The sequence below is a fragment of the Adiantum capillus-veneris genome, chromosome 4 (assembly GCF_014529385.1).
Source record: "Adiantum capillus-veneris isolate H3 chromosome 4, ASM1452938v2, whole genome shotgun sequence".
Classification (NCBI taxonomy): domain Eukaryota; kingdom Viridiplantae; phylum Streptophyta; class Polypodiopsida; order Polypodiales; family Pteridaceae; genus Adiantum; species Adiantum capillus-veneris.
Genome location: NC_140934.1, coordinates 11,052,436 through 11,061,462, shown reverse-complemented (window position 1 = coordinate 11,061,462; position 9,027 = coordinate 11,052,436).

The following is a 9,027-nucleotide window of genomic DNA, read 5'->3' as shown; positions in this document are numbered from 1 at the left end:
CATGATTACAAACATCTTTTGTGAAGGCTCATAGAGTTTTGATCACAAAACAAGCCAAAAACTTAACAAAAATTAAAATTCGTATTGATTGTTGAGAAATTGCGTTCGACTTTATGAATCTTGTTCAAATTCATTGAAACTTGACTCAGAGGCTAAAAAAAAAATCACAAAAGGACTAACCAATGAAAAATTACAAAAATTATTCATTTTAGGTAAAAAAATAAATAATGTATTTTTTGCTTTTGGGTCAAAATGAATCAAGGTTGATACTAAAGACTCTATGCATGATCACAAACATCTTTTGTGAAGGCTCATAGAGTTGGATCACAAAACAAGCCAAACACTTGATAAAAATTAAAATCCGTACTGATTGTCAGAAATTGTGTCTGACTTGATGAATCTTGTTCAAATCCTGTGAAACTTGACTCAGAGTCTTAAAACATGTCACAAAAGGACTGAACAGTGGAAAAATCAAAAACTTATTCACTTTAGGTCAAAAGTAAATAGTCGCATTTTTTGCTTTTGAGTCAAAATGGATCAAGGTTGATACCAAAGTCTCAATGCATGATTACAAACATCTTTTGTGAAGGCTCATAGAGTTTGGATCACAAAACAGGCCAAAAAACTTGATAAAAACTAAAATCTGTACTAATTGTCGGAGAAATTGAGTTTGACTTTATAAATCTTGTTCAAACTCAGTGAAAATTGTCCAAAGACTTCAACAAGGTGTTTATATGGCAAAACAATTATAAAAAGTGGAAGAATTTGTGAAAGTAAATAATCAAATTATTTATTTTTGAGTCCCAGAGACAAGATTTTGGGCTTTTGAGCTTGTACAGTGTTAGAGCAACATAATACAAGGTCATTGGTCAAGTTTGGGTTCCATTGGATCAAAATTAATACATGATAACTCAATTTTCAGGTTGCAAATTAGTCCTTTGGTGCTTTGCAAAGATAGAATTTGCAAATCTCATTTGTTGACTCACTTAGCTCAGATTGAAGTGATATACATAGACCAATCACAATAGTTAGCAAAAAATTGAGCAGTTTGAGCGAACGATCAAAAACCTGTCAAAATAAGATCAAGCATATAAAAGTGCAGTTCGAAACGGATTTTTAGTAAAATCAACCCATTAGGGCAGTTTCACGCATGAAACTTGCGAATCGGGGCACAAATCACATTGGGTTGCAGGTTAGGTTATTCAAGGCCTAGATTTTCATCATTTCAAAGGAGGCTGCAATCAATTCTGGCACTTTCGAGATGGAGTTAATCAACTCTTGTGAGTCTAAGAGTAATCAACTGCCAAAAGTACTTTGGCAAAAGTAGTCTTATCAAAATCAAGCAGGAGTAGTTCTGATAATCAACACCAGGATCTACTAAGAGATAGTTCTTAGAGACCAAGACAACATGGATTCAAATCGAGTCGAGAGTTCAAATGCACGAGAACCAAAGCTAACTAGTAGAAGTAGCAACACATGCACAACTGCAATAGAGTGAATTTTATAGCTATATGGCTACAATGGAGATAAGGTTTTGTATACAGATTTGGAAGGCCATAGGTATCTTATGACTGGCAAAAGAAGCACAGGAGCCACAATCCTATTGATCAGAGCAAAGCGAGATTCAAAGAACTCCCAGATGTTCACAAAATTAAGTGGATCCAGGTATTGCAAGCTCAAAGACGAGGTGTGGATAGAAGTGCAAAAGATGGATCCAAGTGGTTATCCAGAAACCTGCACGAGCCCACAAAGCACCCAATTAGTGCATATGCAATCACGATTGTTGTACATGGATTACATTGGTCCAATCAACAGTCGAGAGCCAGTATTGGAAGATCCAACAGATCAGCCAATTGAAGCCAATCTAATTGGAACCGAGTCAAAGAGAGTACAAGGTCAAGATGGAGCAGTCTACAGCTTGATGCTCAATGTTTTAAAAGAAGATGCCGACAACTTGGCGAGTACAAAAGCTCAGCTAGAGCTTGACATGATAGAACCAAATGAAATACTAGCAATCATGGAATATTTCTCAGATTGTGGAAGAAAAAGTGGACATTTTTATGAAGATTGTCCAAGAAATCCAGACAACAGGGACACATCAACTGCCAAGCAAAGCATGGAGAAAACTGAAAACATGAATCCCGATTTATCACTAGAAGGTCAAAAAGAGTGTAAGGTTTGCAAATGATTCTGCATCCATTGCCGCAAGTGTGCAATCATTTAGGAGTCTAAGGGATATATTAAAAAAATGATATTAGCATTGTATGGTACACATAATTCATATGCACACTATGTAGACAAAAAAGGACAAAAAGAAACAACTAGTGTTTGAACGGCCCACGTCCGGTGATAGATCATCTAAAGGATGGTTCATTTTAGAGGATAGAATCTAGTATAGCCCATCCTCTGTAGAGCTGAAGGATATTACCCGGGTGAACCCAAAAATTTGTTCAGAGCCAAACTCTTCTCCATCAAAAATTAGACTTCAATGTTGTGACCAAACGAGCATAAACTTTGACCAAAACAGTCGTAGATATAGACAAGAGTCTAAAGCTATGACGCCTTGGGTCCTGAAACCACAGAAGCTCATATGATAGGGGATCCATAGGATAGACAATACCAGGGCAAAGATAATGCTATCTACAACTTGACTTGGGGTGTTAGCAGCAAGCTAACTCAAATACCATTTTTTGGAGCTCTCATTGTAAAAACACTTATTATTTTGATAAATCGGGAGTGTTAGCAGCAAGCTAACCCAAATACCATTTTTCAGAGCTCCCATGTAAAAACACTTATGATTTTTTATAAATCGAGAATATTGGGTAAACCTCGTAATGATGAGACGGGGCTACAAGCTTCTACATTGTATCAATGTGTCATTACCTATCTTTAGTTAGAGCTCCCAGATTATTAGTTTTGACCACCAAAAACCTTGGTTAAGGTATCAAAGCCAATTTTTGTTAGTTATTATTAAGTTTTAGATAATGAAATACACAGCGTGAGCTAACGGCGTTCACTTCTCTCCTTCTCGCGCTTCCTACTCCCTCCCCGGTTGTCACATTGCAGTCGCGTTTGTTGCATTGCAACTGCAGGTAAGAGCTCTACGCATTGACATAAACACTTCATGATATTTCGTAGCTTTTGGCGTCGCCGACCCGCAACCTAATTTCATCATAAGTAGGAATTTACACTTCAAAATCAAAAACTAAGCATTAGCCGGGTATTGGGGCATTATTGCTAAGCATTTAGGTGCATTCTGGGTCGAAAACGACTAGGTTAAAAATCCACTATTGTTAACAATCGCGATTTTGGCACTTGACCTAAAGTGGGATTTGAGACCATAAGCATGTGTGCTTAGGTCTTATAAACATGTCCTAGAAGTTTCATACGTTTGGATGTCATTTGATGTTGTAACGGATGTGATTTGTTTGCCGATGAGCGATTGGCTTTTGGTGATTTCGGTCACTTGAGTGTAGCTTGAGTTAGATGCGAGTTGTTTGTTGTTTCCGAGAGACTGACAACCTCTTGTAGCCTCTATGTACTAGTCAAGTCAGCTTCGTCCCATGGATTGACAATTTAATCATGGTTCTTGCTAAATCTGCAATAAGATAGGAGTGAGGTTAGATTCTCGTCCCACATTTGCTTAAATCCTGAAAAGTGCACATTCATGGGTAGACAAGGAAAAATATATTGGACATATAGTGTCTAAAAATGGCATAGCTACTGATATGGAGAAAATTCATGTTATTGTTGATTTGCCTAGACCAGCAATAGTCAAGGGGGTTTAAGCCTTCATGGGACATTGTGGATATTACAAATGGTTCATTTACATGTACGCTATAATTGGAAAACCCATGTATAGCTTGATTACACACTTTGAATGGACTGAGGTGTGTGAAAAATCCTTCATGAAGCTTAAGCAAGCTCTCACTTCAGCTCCAATATTGAAAGCACCATATTGGAATAAGATATTCCACATACATGTAGATGCTTCCAATTTTGCCATAGGGTGTATACTAGCTCAACCAGGAGATGGAAAATTTGATTTTCCTATTTCTTATGCTAGCCGACAGTTGAACATGGAGGAAAAGAATTATACCACCACAGAAAGGAAAGGATTAGGAATGATCTATGCCGTAAAAAAGTATAGACATTACCTATTAGCAAACAAATTTGTGTTCTTTGTGGACCACCAACCTTATTGTACTTGGTTAACAAGCCATGCAGCACAGGAAGAATAGTGAGATGGTTCATCATTCTTCTAGAATTTGATTTCACTATGGTTGTAAAAAAGGGCACTACAAATCAAAGAGCAGATCATTTGTCAAGGATTGTTTCAAGAGAATCCCCTAAAGGAGTAGACGATGATCTACCAGATGCCTATTTGTTCTTCGTGGAAATAATACCTCGATAGTCAGAAAATATGGTATCATTGATGACCATAGCTCAAGTGGATTCACAAATACCACTTCCTATTACAATCGAATTAATTGAGCAGTCGGCTATGTATCAATTACTAGCTGGTAGGCTATACAAAAGCAATTGAGATGGAATATTGCTCTTATGCATTAATCCTAGAGAGAAAAACCAATACCTAAGTCAAGCACATATTACCATAGTACGACTTCATTTTGCAGAAGATCAAACTATGCGAGGAATTTTGAGACTTGGAGTATCTTGGCCAGCTATGAGGAGTGATGTTCATTCTTTCATAAAATATTGTCCTCAATGTCAAAAACAGAGACCCATACCTCATGTAACATTGTTCAAATGTCACATGTTCCTAAGTAGAGTAACTATCTAGTCACTTACTTATCGAGTCGAATATTTCCTCAGGATATGAGTAAATGCCATCAAAGAGCAATTGAAACAGAAGCAAAAGACTATGCTCTTATTGTAGACATGCAGTAGTGTTAATGTGTATACGCGCTTCACCAGGGGCACTTTTCTCCCACTGGGTTTTTCCCCCTGGACATCCGCTGTGAAAGGACACCTTATCTCTTAGGGTCTCATATAAGCTTTGTAGCTCTGAGTTTGTATATACTCTATTATTCTAATACAGAGAGATAGACTACAGAGATCTCGTACACAAACTCTGTGTCTTCTCCTTCTCCATCTTCTTCCTACTCTGAGTTGCTATCTTCCTTCTGTTTCCTGTTTCATCATTTTCAACAAATGGTATCAGAGCAAGGTGATTTCCAGAGCCTCTACTTGCGTTTTTTGCGTCCGCGCACGCAATCACAGTTTTCGGAAAATTTGCTCATGGGAGCATCCTCGACGTTCCGGGAATATTCTGATTAGGCGACCTGAGGTTTTACCCCCCTTTTGAAGCCGTTCGAGACCTCAGAAGTTTGTTCTGAGAAGCGTAGCAGAAGTTACTTTTCGGAGGCGTTTAGATCAAGAGGGTGTGCTCTTTGACAGATTTTCTTCAGGTAAACAGTTCTTTTGGGAAGCAGTTTGTCTTAGCTTTGTGCTGAGATTTTGTGTAGAGTTTTGCTTGCTTTCGAGAGGAGATTTGTGAATCTCTTGGAGGTTCTTTTGCTCTCTTGTGTGCATCCACAGTATGGCTCAATCTACGAAGAAAGAGATTTTTGGTGCGTTTACATCCAAAGAGAAATTGGATGGTACCAACTATTCTCTTTGGTCTTTTATGGCCAAAAATGTTTTGGTTGGTAAAGGATTGTGGGATTATGTATCTGGAGATGAAGTTCGTCCAGGTAGCATTGCACCTGCCACGCCTGGTCGTAATGCAGCTGTTGGTGCAGGACCCTCACAAGTCACTCCATAGCAAAAGAAATGGGATACTAAAGATGCACAAGCTATGGCTGTGATTGCGTTAACCATAAAGAGGACAATCACACCACATATCAGATCTTGCAGAACTTTTGAGGATGCTTGGAACACTCTGCAAGCTATGTTTGGAGGAAGAAACGCTGCCAGAATAGAGTTTTTGAAGAAACAACTTGACAAAATACAGATGGACGAAGGTGACGATATGGTCGAGCATCTTACAAAAATCAAGGACCTTAAAGAGCAATTGCTTAGCATTGATGAAGTGATTCCAGAGAAGGACTTGGTTTCCAAAACACTTAATTTACTACCACCATCTTATTTGACTTTTCAGACTTCTTTGACTCTGTCTTTGCGAGCTAATCCTGAGCCTCTTCATTTTGAAGAGTTAGTGGCTTTGCTATTGCAGGAGGATCAATCACGTAAAAACAAGTCTTTACAGGTGGATGGTATGGATAATGCTCTTGTTGTACAGAACAAAAACAAGGGTAAAGAGAGTGCTCATCACTCCAAGTCTGGTGCAGGACAGTCTTCAGAGAAGTCTAAAGGTGATTCCGACAAGTCCAAGAAGAAAGGTAAATGTCACTATTGCAAGAAACCTGGTCACTACATTAGTGAGTGTAAAAAGCAAATTGCTAAAGAAAAGAAGAAAGAGTCAAGTTTGGTTGTTTCAGCTTCTGGTGATTCTTCTACAGCTAAAGAAGAGTCTGCAAACTTTGTGTAGGATTCTTATGCTTTCTTAGTATATTCAGATTTTTCTGCTTACAGTGTTGACGAGACACAAATGATTTTGTACTTTGATAGTGGTGCATCCAGGCATATTACTTCAAGGAAGGATTTGTTTTGTTCATTGGATGCAGCTCCAATAGGAAAGAAGGTGACATGTGCAAATAATGCTTCTTATCCAATCAAAGGCGTTGATAAGATTTTGATTACCATTTCAGATGGTTCAGATTTATGCTTGCCAGATGTCTTATATGTTCCAGGGATCAATAAGAATTTGTTGTCTGTATCCTCTCTTGCAAAAAATGGTCTTCGGGTCATTTTTGAGGATGACAGATGTGTTGTACGAGATCGAGAGAATGGTTATTCTCTTATCACTACAGGTACGCTGGAAAATGGACTATTTGTGCTAGATCGTTATGAAAAGCAGATTCAGGTATGTATTGCAGTAACAAAGACTCAGGCCATGCAGGATGCTGAGTTGTGGCATGCTAGATTTCGGCATGTTGGTTATGGCAGTTTGATGACTTTACAACGTCATAATATGGTGCCTGATTTGTCTTCATTGAAGATGCCACCAAGACATGTATGTGAAGGTTGCGTTCTTGGAAAGATGCACAGATTTGCATTTTTGCAGGATGGTTCAGTTAGAGGGACATGAAAGTTGCAGCTTGTACACAGTGATGTATGTGGTCCTATGAGGACGCCATCTATAGGAAACAGCCTTTATTTTGTGACCTTCATTGATGACTTTTCCAGGTTTTGTTGGGTGTATCCACTCAAAGCAAAGTCAGATTTGTTTGCAATTTTTCAACATTATGTCGCCATGGTTGAAAATGAAACAGGTTGCAAAGTACAGACTCTTCGTACCGATCGAGGAGGTGAATACATGTCAAGTGCATTTAAGAATTTTTTGGGAAATAAAGGCATTAAACACCAATGCAATATGCCATACACACCACAACAGAATGGTGTTGCAGAAAGGAAGAACGGGTCTTTAATGGAGACAGCTAGATGTATGCTTAAGGCTAAGAGTTTGCCTCATAAGCTATGGATGGAGGCAGTTGCTTGTGCAGCACATGTTTTGAACAGGTGTCCTACTCGTGCTTTGAAGACCATTACTCCATATGAAGCTTGGTATGATAGAAAACCTTCAGTCAATTATCTTCGTGTTTTTGGTTGTCTTGCTTATGCTCACATCCCTCAGCAGTTACGTGGGAAGCTTGATGATAAGGCAATCAAATGTATATTTGTGGGGTACAGTAGTGGAAGTAAAGGTTATAGACTTTACAATCCTGCTACAAACAAGATTTTTGAAAGTCGTGATGTAATTTTTGCAGAAACTACTGCTCAACCTATGGTTGCTTTTGATGTACCTCATATGCAGACACATGATGTATTTGAAGGTTTGCTTCCTTCTTTTGTGGAGAATCAAGAATCACAACAGGTTGATAATCTTGATCAATCTTCTGATCAGCATGTGATACCTCATGATGTAGAGAAAATTGTGCGTGAAGAGCAAGAAGTTCTCAGGGAAGAAAGAACCTTGCCTAAATGGGTTCAAAAAGCTTTGCAGGATAGCAAGTTGGATGCACCGTTGCCACGAAAAACACGTGCTGGTACTACTTTTGGTAGAGAGCAAGTAGATTTGGCTTGCTTTAGCACTCTTTGTGATGCAGATGAGCCTGATTCATTTGAACAAGCTTTAGAGTGTGAGTGGAAAGATGCTATGCAGCAAGAAATTGATTCTATTCATAAGAATCATACATGGGATCTAGTGGACTTGCCTACAGGTAAAAAGTCTATTGGTACAAAGTGGGTTTTTAAGGTAAAAAGGAAACAAGATGGTATTGTTGACAGGTACAAAGCAAGGCTTGTGGCAAAAGGCTATGCGCAACAGAAAGGCATAGATTATGATGAAACCTTTGCTCCTACTTCTCGTGCGTCCACAGTTAGATCACTAGTTGCAATTGCTGATCATCATGGTTGGAAAGTGCATCAGTTGGATATCAAAACTGCTTTTTTGAATGGTGATTTGCAGGAAGAAGTTTATGTAAGTCAACCAAGTGGTTTTGTTGTAAAAGGTCAAGAGCAAAAGGTATGTAGATTGCGTAAAGCTTTGTATGGTCTCAAATAGGCTCCAAGAGCATGGTATGAGAAGATACATACTTAATTGATTGGCCAGGGATTTCAGAATAGTCCAACAGAAAGTACTTTGTATGTCAAAAAGAGAGATGGAGTTCTCATTATGCTAACACTTTATGTGGATGATATGCTTCTTACAGGCAATACTACAGATGAAATTGAAACGTTTAAAGATGCTTTGAGAAAAACCTTTGAGATGTCTGATCTTGGTTTGCTACATTATTACTTGGGTATTCAGTTTGTGCAATCAGAGGATGGCATATACATGTTGTAGGCAAAATATTTGCATAAAATTTTGGACAAGTTTGGTATGCAAAATTGTAAACCAATCTCTACACCCGTAGAAACTAGATCAAAGTTGAGCATGCA